Raw genomic sequence first — 9,210 nt, 5'->3', positions numbered from 1 at the left:
GATCAAGGCCATGAAAAAAATCACAAAGCAGGAAAGTTGCCAGCACCGAGACCCAGTTGAAAGTGTGACTGACTGCTCTTGTGAGTGCTGGGCCTCCTGAAGCTCATGAGCTCATGATTGCCACTGGGAAGATCCTAGGCGTGAAGGTGGCAGGTAGGTATGAATCTAAGGCCTCAGAGTTAAGCCAGCAGAAGGAAGAACTCCCAGCCCAGGCAGGGCCTGACAAGAGGCATCCTTCCAACTATCAGGCTTTCTCTGACACACCACATGGCAAACGGGCCAGGATCGAGTTCTGTAGCCAAGAAGCCGTCTCTGTGAACAGAAGTGTCTTACAAGTGTCAGGCAGAACAGACACAGGACCGGAATTCCCCAGAAAGTTGGGGCCTTCAAGAAGCAGCTATTAACTCCAAGCCAACTCGCTTCTTCTCTGTCCTCCAGGGAGCCCGTGCATCACCTAGGGCCCACCTGTGTGCATCAAGTATGCCAGGTCCTTGCAGCCCCCCTCACCGCTGATGAAAGCACTGTGTTCAGAGATTCGACTCTTCTATTCAAGCAGAAAATGCTTCCCCAGCACTTTGAGGGAGAAGAAATTTCCCTAAAGAAATCATTTAGTCCGTGTTGAGAAAGCCTTACAGTTTTCACGATAACATATCCTCTGATCAGAGCAACCTTTCTTCAGCACAACCAAGAATATTAACCCTCCTCAATAAACGTTTGTTCTAATAGAGAGTGGGCGTTTTTCTGTGTAGTGCACTGGGATTGTGGGGTGGTGGCGTATAGGAGGGGGGACTTGTGCCTTGGGAAAGGAAGAAGTGAGTTCAGCTCTTACCGATTTCCTCTTTGGGCTTCTACATCCATCCTGGTCCCTTGTAAGAAGTGGCCTTCTCAGTTTTATCCTGGGGCTCTTTATTTGACCCTGCTCAGGGGTCCTGTATTTAAAATGTAGAATTTTTTTCATAAGAAGTACAAAAGGCTTACTCTGAAAACGTTCAGGCCTTCACCAAGTGAGAAAACCCCTTAAAGTCTACACCTTGGCTCCACCTGTTTGTTCATCTCCTCCCAAAGTATCCTGACCTATATATAGCTGTAGGGTGCGATGAGGTATTATGGCATGTAGGCGTCACCTCCCGGAGACTACTCAGGGCTTATGAGAGCACAGGGATACCATTTTGGCCTATGAGAACACAAGATCGTCTTTGAGCATGAAGACAGCACCTCCAGGATGTTGTCAGGGAAGCTGTGCTCCTATATGGTGCCTGCTTTCCCAGACATGCTACATTTTACACCACAGTGACAGTAATTTAGAGGTGCATTAGTTATGAATTGCTGTGTAATGGATATCCCAAAATTTACTGGCTTAAAAACACGTATTCATCATCTGACAATTTTTGTGGGTCAGAATCTCAGGGTAGGCCTATCTGGATTTTCTGCTTCAGGGTCTCTCAGAAGGCTGTCATTAAGGTGTCAGCTGAGGCTAGGTTCTCATGTGAAGGCGTGCCTGGGGAAGGACCCACTTCTGTATTCACTTACAGTTGTTGGCAGGATGCATGCCTCAAAGCCTGTTGGCCTGAGGTCCTCAATACCCTGTTGGCCCTGGGTGGGAGTTCGCTGGTTCCTGGTCACGTGGGTTTCTCTGACACAGCAACTTCCTTCATCAAAACTTCCTAGTTTGCAAACAAGACAGAAGTTATAATCTTTTATAAACTAATAATGGAAGTGGCATCCCATTACCTTTCCTTTATTCTGTTGGAGACAAATCACTAAGGTCAACCAGTGCTCAAGGGGAGGGGTAATTACACACAATTGTAAACTTCAGGAGGTGGGAATCATTGCAATCTTAGGAGTCTTCCTAAGGCAATGGTTCCTTCTTGGACACCCTACTCAGTTCACTGAAGCAAAAGGGGCCAAAGGTGCCAACTGGATCCTTCTCCTCATCCATATTCATGTCCTCAAGGTCAAAGCTGTTTAATGGCTACGTGGAATGGCAGCTGGTAACAAAACATCCAACAGATTGGAGCATCCAAAGAAGGAAGAACAGGTGATACAGAGGTAAAGTTGGTGTGGGGTCATCCTGAAAGGTAAAGTAAAATGAACACTTGCAAGCACCTGACTCCCCAGCATTCAGACTTAAGAGGGGAAGAAAGCTTAGGTGCAGTATGGCTTATCCTATCTCAACCACTTTCTCCACTTTGCCCTAGCTCCCAGGCCTTCGGGCTAAAGAAGTAACCTTCAGCTTCTGTAGATATAGACAATCTGAGAGAGGAAGGAAACCCTACAGGCTGCAAGATTCAATTCCTGTTATTAATATATTTAGTATAGCACATCTCTGAGTTCAATTTGATTCTTCAACCTAGCACATCAGAGAAAATGAGTTGCCCAATTGATAGGAAAGCTAGCACTGGGATCTTAGAACATCTTGGGATGTAACTCCCATCTTGGGATATCTTCCATGTACCTATGGCTTGAGGACTTCTAACCAAGGGAGATGTGGTGGTTTAAAGGGGTTGAGTTAATGGCCTGTGGTCACATGACAAGTCACACCGAGTGTCCATTGCCTCCATTCTGAGAAAATATTGAATGAGTTAACGAGACAGAATTTGCATACTCAGAACATCCAGGACGTCATCTGTCTAAACGATATGGTAGTACCATCGATGAATGATCTTATACTTTTGTTCAGCTTCTAGGATTAGTGTCCCTTCTTCAGATTCTTGTTCCTATAGGAAAGCAGTACTGTCATAAAAAGCAAGAAATTGTATTTGCTGAAAAATGACTGGACAGATGATCCATTTTTCCAGGAAAAGATGTGCTTTGTGCCTACTCTCAAGTATCGCTGTGTTATGAGAAGCCGGGGGAGTATCATTTACATGATATAGTGTTGCGCCTCGAGAATTTTCACTGACATATAATGCAGTGGGAATGGGCTAACTGAATCTTTACAACCTTAAATCTAACTCCAAACCTAATGTCAGGGTTGCCAAAATGCATGAATTGATTGGTACGTTGATACGGATTGGGCATGGGGACCCCAGATCCCAGCTTCAGGCACTGGGAACTTTTCTGCTGTCAGGTGCCGCCTAAGGCAATCAAGTTCATAGAGGCAGCCTTCAGAGGGATTAACATTGAGAACTGTGTCCCAATCAGCAGTCGCAGTGAAGGAGCTCAGGCCTCGAGAAGGGGCTCTTCTCTTGAGGCTTTTCCCCTAGGACTTCCATTGGCCCTGGATCAGAGACTAAATCAGGGTATTTTCCTGTGTCCCAAGGGCACATACGGTCTTCATTAGGCAGGCGAAGTGGCGGGTTCAGAGACTTGTGGAGGCTGCCTCCTTCTCTCCCAAGCGACTCAAGGTCTGTTCCTTCCTTCATAGGTGGGGTTGGGGAGCAGGGAAAGAACCGATTATTACAGAAGTGTATCAGTGGGGGCGCCCGGGCTGTTGAATTGCTTGAGCATCTGACTTCAGCTCAGGTCATGATCTCATGGTTCGTGAGTTTGAGCCCCGCGTCGGGCTCTGTGTGGACAGCTCAGAGCCTGGAGCCTGCTTAGGATTCTGTGTCTCCCTTTCTCTCTGCCCTTCCCTGCTTGGGCTCAGTCTCCTTCTCTCTCACAAATAAATGAACATGAAATAAAAATTAAGTGAAGTAGTGCTTCCTCCTGGGGTGGAGGCTGGGCTGGCAATGACAAGAGTGGATCATTTTCCTCTGTAGGGATTCTTTCCAAGTTTGGGTAACCTTCATTTGAGGCAGGATAATTTACCAAACTATTGAATGCTTCCTCTCTATTCCCTGTCAGAGGTGACTCCAAAAGGAATAAAAAGTTAACATCTCCTGTAGTCTTACTGGAAGCTCTGGGCTTCTCCTCTCAGGGGTCACAAATGGCCTTCATGTTTTCTGACCCCAAAGAGAAGTTGCGAGGCACGTATCGCACAGTCCTCTCAAGACTCTCAAAAGTGTGATGAAAATCTGGCCAAGTGTCCTCCGGAGAGAGGAGAGACGGGATGACAGAAGTGCTAGGCTGAAAGGAGAGTTGCTTAAGGTACCAGTGGTCCAGCAACTTGATCATAATGATGTAAAGATGTGTTCCTTACGTAGATGGTTCTGTGAGGAAGTTCTCTAGGAGACAAGACAATTCTTTCAAAGGATGAAATGATGTTTGCTGAGACGATGAATCAAGTCCCATTATTTGGGAGCTGCCACAAAACACCACATTGCCCGTGCTCGGAATAGAGGCTATACAACCAGTGGCCTTTCAATGGGCCAAATGAGCTTGGACAATGACCATCCCAGTAGCAACTATGGTGGGCTTAATCACAGAGGCTCTTTGGTATATACTTACTTGCCTGATAGCGAATATTTGCTTGATAGCAAAATCTTCCCCCACCAACCCCACTGACAGTCATGACTAATATAGGATGCCTTCCTTTGAAATGGGGGCTTTGAACAAGATTTAATTTAATTCCGAAAAATTAGGCAATGCTTATTGCACTTCAATTTGGAAAACATGCTTTTATGTGTAGCTTCCCATTTAATATTTATGATCCTTCAAAGTGGGTTTCTTAATCCCCTCTTCTAGAAGGGCAATCTGGAGGACAGAGAAGGTAATATACACTTAGTGTGCTAGCATGGGAAGAGGGAGCTAGGATGGAGAGTGCCCTTGCACTGTGAGGAATTATTTGGCTGTCAATGACAGCAAAAACAATGGGACTGACTTAAGAAAGAGTATCTGTTGACTCGGGTACCTGAGAAAATCTAGCAGTAAGGCTGGCGTCAGGCAGGAGGGTTCAAGTTGGGGCTCAGTTGATGCCATCAAGGTTCAGTTTGTATCCGTTTCTTGGCACTAGATTCTGGACTGACTTTCTGTCATTTTGTACCTTTACGTGTACTTTTCAAGCACTAAGTAGAGCTGAAAATGGGTTGTCTCTCATAGTCCCTGCAAAATCCCATTGCGCCTTACTGTCTCCAGCTGGGTCACATGCCGTCCCCGACCAGTCACTGCTGCCAAAAAGCATAAAACCATCTTTTGGCCAAGCCTTGAGTTAGACACCCATCTTAAAATAAGACTGTCTGGGAAAGACAACTCCATCTTTACATGGACTGAGACTGAGAATGGGGTTAATTCCCTGGGGGTCAACACAGGGACTATTTCCAGAAGGTGAGTGAATGCTGGGTGCCAAAACAAAACCAGATCGGCTACATCCCTCTCTCTCACTGCCCCAGTTCTGCCTTCCTGTCCAGAGTTATGCCACTGACTAATGCTTGGGAGTTGCAGGAAATGCTGATTCTGCACAGACCCTGGGACAGGCCAGAAGTGGGATGGGGCCCAGGACAGGAACTTGAGGTGGCAGCAATCAGTCAGAGGCCCCAACATCCATGTGGACAGACCATCCCATAATCTGTCCTCTCACTGTCTACCCCTTCTCATCCTAGAGCCCTTTACCTGCATTCCAGTCTAGTTGTGGCCGCAGCCCAGAACTTATCACCGGGAACACTTCTGCCACCTGAAAAAGCAGTCTGACATTCCACCCGGTTTTAGTCTTTCAGTTTATGCCCTCAGAATGCCAATTCTTCAACCTATTCAGCAGGAACTACAAGCCACTTTATACGTCTCCCTGGGCATCTGACAGCGTTTTTCTTCATTTCTTCCCTCTCCAAGGAAAACTTCGTGGTCCACCACTTAATCCCAAACCTAAAGAGCTCCACTCTCAACAGCCTTCCCCACTTGCCTTTCATCTGTCACCCTTGCCAAAGTCGGTTCTGTCCTTTTTAGACCCGTCTTCCGATAAGGGGCTGACCCTCTTGGATAAAATCGCACAAGAAAGTAACTGATGCCACCATAAATGTTCCATACCAATGGGCAGCGCCAACACTGCCTGAAGACAACCATTCATTCCCTCGGTGTTTACTGTGTACTGGGCTTCCTTCTAAGCATTGGGGGCACACGGGGAAGGAAACAAAGCTCCCTGTCTTCGGGGAGCTTCTAGGACGGTTCCTCAGTCAATTCTCTTGCCTAAGCGCTTCAAAACGGTTTCACTCGCCTACAATTTCTCCACAATCCCCACTCGTCCAGCATGTGTGCTGGATCACCACAGGGAAATGAGAAGTCACCGGATCTTTTCATCGCTAGCAGATACCAAAGAGTAAGGAAACCAAAACGTGAATCCCCATCCCTTCTTTCCTCTTTCCTTCCTATTATACTGTGAAGGGTTCCCCGGGGATCTGTCCCCGCTTCCCAATTTACAACACTTTTCCCACTGTGCTGGAATATTTGGCTTAGTCATCTGCTTTTCCAGAGGACCGAACCATGCGTACCTCACCACAGTCTGGCTGGCAGACGCAACGGAGCTCGAAAACCTCTGGCGGGAAGTAGGAGCAAAGGGAGGCTTTTCCCAGGGGAGGTCGGTCTGGCCTTGGGCCAAGTGCAGAGGCCAGTCACACCCCGGGGCGGCTCCGCCCCCAAAGCGAGCTGCACCCAGAGCGGGGCCCAGTCCTGTTAACGACACGCCCAGGGGCGTGGCGACGTCCAGGGGAGCCACGCAGCGGGCAGAGTAGGGCCCAGGGAGTCACACGCAGGGGCGGCTTCGCGCCCAAAGGGAGCGGCACCAAGGGCGGGGCCACGTCCTGTTGGGGACACGCACAGAGGCGTGGCGACGTTCAGGGCTAGCCATATCAGGGGCGAACGGTCCCGGGAGCCACCCCCAGGGGCGGCCCCCAGAGGTTGTGGTGTTTGCCCTGGCGATGGCGGCCATGTTGGGCAGTCTAACGGTTAGCCCTCTCACCTCAGACTTCTGGAATCTGTGTCCATCACTTCTGGAAGACGAGAGTTTTATTTGCCTCAAAGATAGATTTTGACGAAGGTTTCTGGATGCTGGAATGACCTTGTCTCCTGCGCTGACAGAGGGATCCTTCCCAAAGTCTGCCATTTCCATCCTGGCGGTTGTTCCTTCAGGCCGCGCAACCCCTGACTCCCTCCCACAGGAGGCTGCTGCCTGGGAAAACGTGCTGACGCCCGGGGGTGGGGCTGCGCCTGGGCCGCGGGGCCCCTGTTGCCGAGGTCACTGGAGGGCGCTTGCGCGGGCGAACCTAGTGTGGAATATAGCGGCGATGTTGGCTGATGTTAAGACGTCACTTTACACCAGCTGCCTGGTCTTGCCCAAGAAGCCTTTCTCAGACGGCATCTCTAGGTGCAGAGATAAAATATCTCATAGGGGTGGTCCTGAGGCCTGGAATGATCAAATGAAGTTTTGAGTAGTGTTAAGGGCCGATGTTACTGCACGGGTTGGGGGGTGCAGATGGTGACCACGTGGGCCTTGCAGCCCCTAGACGCCAGTGCCTTGGAAATGCCTGCACCAGTCAGGAGAGTGAGGCTTCAAGATGCAAGTTCGTACACTAAATTAGGAATCCTCATTTCTGATTCCCTGCGAAACCGGTAACTGGTAGGATGCTCACAGTCTGCTAGTTGTTTTCAAAGGAGCCACAAGAGCTTTAATTGCTCTTTGGATCCAGCTGTGAGTCTAGTAGGAATGGTTGGGGGGGGGGATCCCCAGGTATAAACCAATTGAGGCCTTCTGGACGGAGAGGAAGAGGCAGAACCATTTGTCCCACCTTTCAGGATCCCGGATAGCAGGAGGTGAGTCTCAACAGCAGGCGGATTACAAGTTTTTTATTAAGCAGAAACTCTCACGTAATTGCCTTAAATTGCAGGTGTTGATATATTTATGCCTCTCTGTGTCCGGTTCTGTGTTAAGCGTCACCATGTTTATCGTAGTAGGAGGTGGAAGAGAATCGTATTTGTGACTATTTCCCCTACTAGAAAGTGCACTATTAGTGTATTGGAAAGATGTGGAAAATTGGAGGAGAATTCTCATAGAGTCCCACCTTCAGGACAATTACCATTAGCTTTTTCATGCATCTTCTTAGAGGATGCATGCTATTCCTACTTTCAACATTTCTTAGGTAATGTGAACTTAAAGGAAAAACTGTATCATAGACATTTTTGTGCTATTATATGCTTTCATAACATTTTTATGATAATCTAATATGTAGTAGAGTAGTATATTCACTTTTTGTTGACATTTGGGTGGAGTCTGAATTTTTTGAATTTTAGTATTTTGTTTAGTACGTTTGGTCATAATTGTACTTGATTATAAACCGTCCTGTTCTAAACAGAACAAAGCTTTTCCTAAATGTCTGATTAACCCAGGATTCTGTTCCCAGAACAAATGCTTTTCTCTTTCTCCATGCTCCTAGATGAATTATCCACTCAGGTGTTTACGTGTTTCAGCGCTGGATTCTCCTCTGAGATTCTTTTTCTTTTTTAATATGAAATTTATTGTCAAATTGGTTTCCATACAACACCCAGTGCTCATCCCAACAGGTGCCCTCCTCAATACCTCTGAGTTTCAAGGCAAGGAAACCACCTGCTTGCTAATGCGTCCTCAGTGTAAGATCTTCCAAACTTAACCTGTAGTCTTCCTTTATCGCTAATCTTCCCTTCCCCAGTCTCAGTAGCACCTGAACACCTAATCAAGAAACCCAATCAAGAAACACAAGAGCCATTTTACATTCCTCCTTCTTCTTTTTTCCTGTAGCTAGTCAGCTAGTACATGGAGGAACTGAAAAATATGTTGTGCAGAGAAATCCTAGAGCTCTCACAATATACTGTATTTCCCACAAATAGAAGGTAAGACCCTTCAGGTCCTGAGCTATGTTTTATAATTAAATTTTTAATTATATTAGTAATGTATGTTTACATCCCCTGAGTCAAAATTAAAACATTCTTATTAAAGTTAAATACCGCCTTCCAAAACAAAATCCAGCATCTCATTCCATATCAATTAATTAATTAATTAATTTCCTTGGTATTTATATCAATATAGATGATCGGTTTCCTACTTGATTTAATTCAGTATGCTACTGTCAATATTTTGATGCCCAAATTTTCACGTTTAACTCATTACTTCAGCCTGACATCTGTGTTATTTTGATACCCCAATCACTTTCTATTTTCTGACACAAAGAGGTCTTTTAGACTCATTGTATGCTTTCCCCTGCATGATCCTGGGTTCAGCCATTTTTCCAGGTAGCCCTGTTTTCTTATTGGAGAATGGTACTGGGAAGCCGAGGTAATTATGGTAGAAGTATTCATTATTATTAGGATGTTGCTGCTTGCAGGTTCTTTCAGTAAATAGGGCTAGGAAATATGTATATGTAAAAT

This window comes from Prionailurus viverrinus, chromosome D4 (assembly GCF_022837055.1).
Source record: "Prionailurus viverrinus isolate Anna chromosome D4, UM_Priviv_1.0, whole genome shotgun sequence".
NCBI lineage: Eukaryota > Metazoa > Chordata > Mammalia > Carnivora > Felidae > Prionailurus > Prionailurus viverrinus.
Note: the sequence above shows the minus strand (reverse complement) of the source record.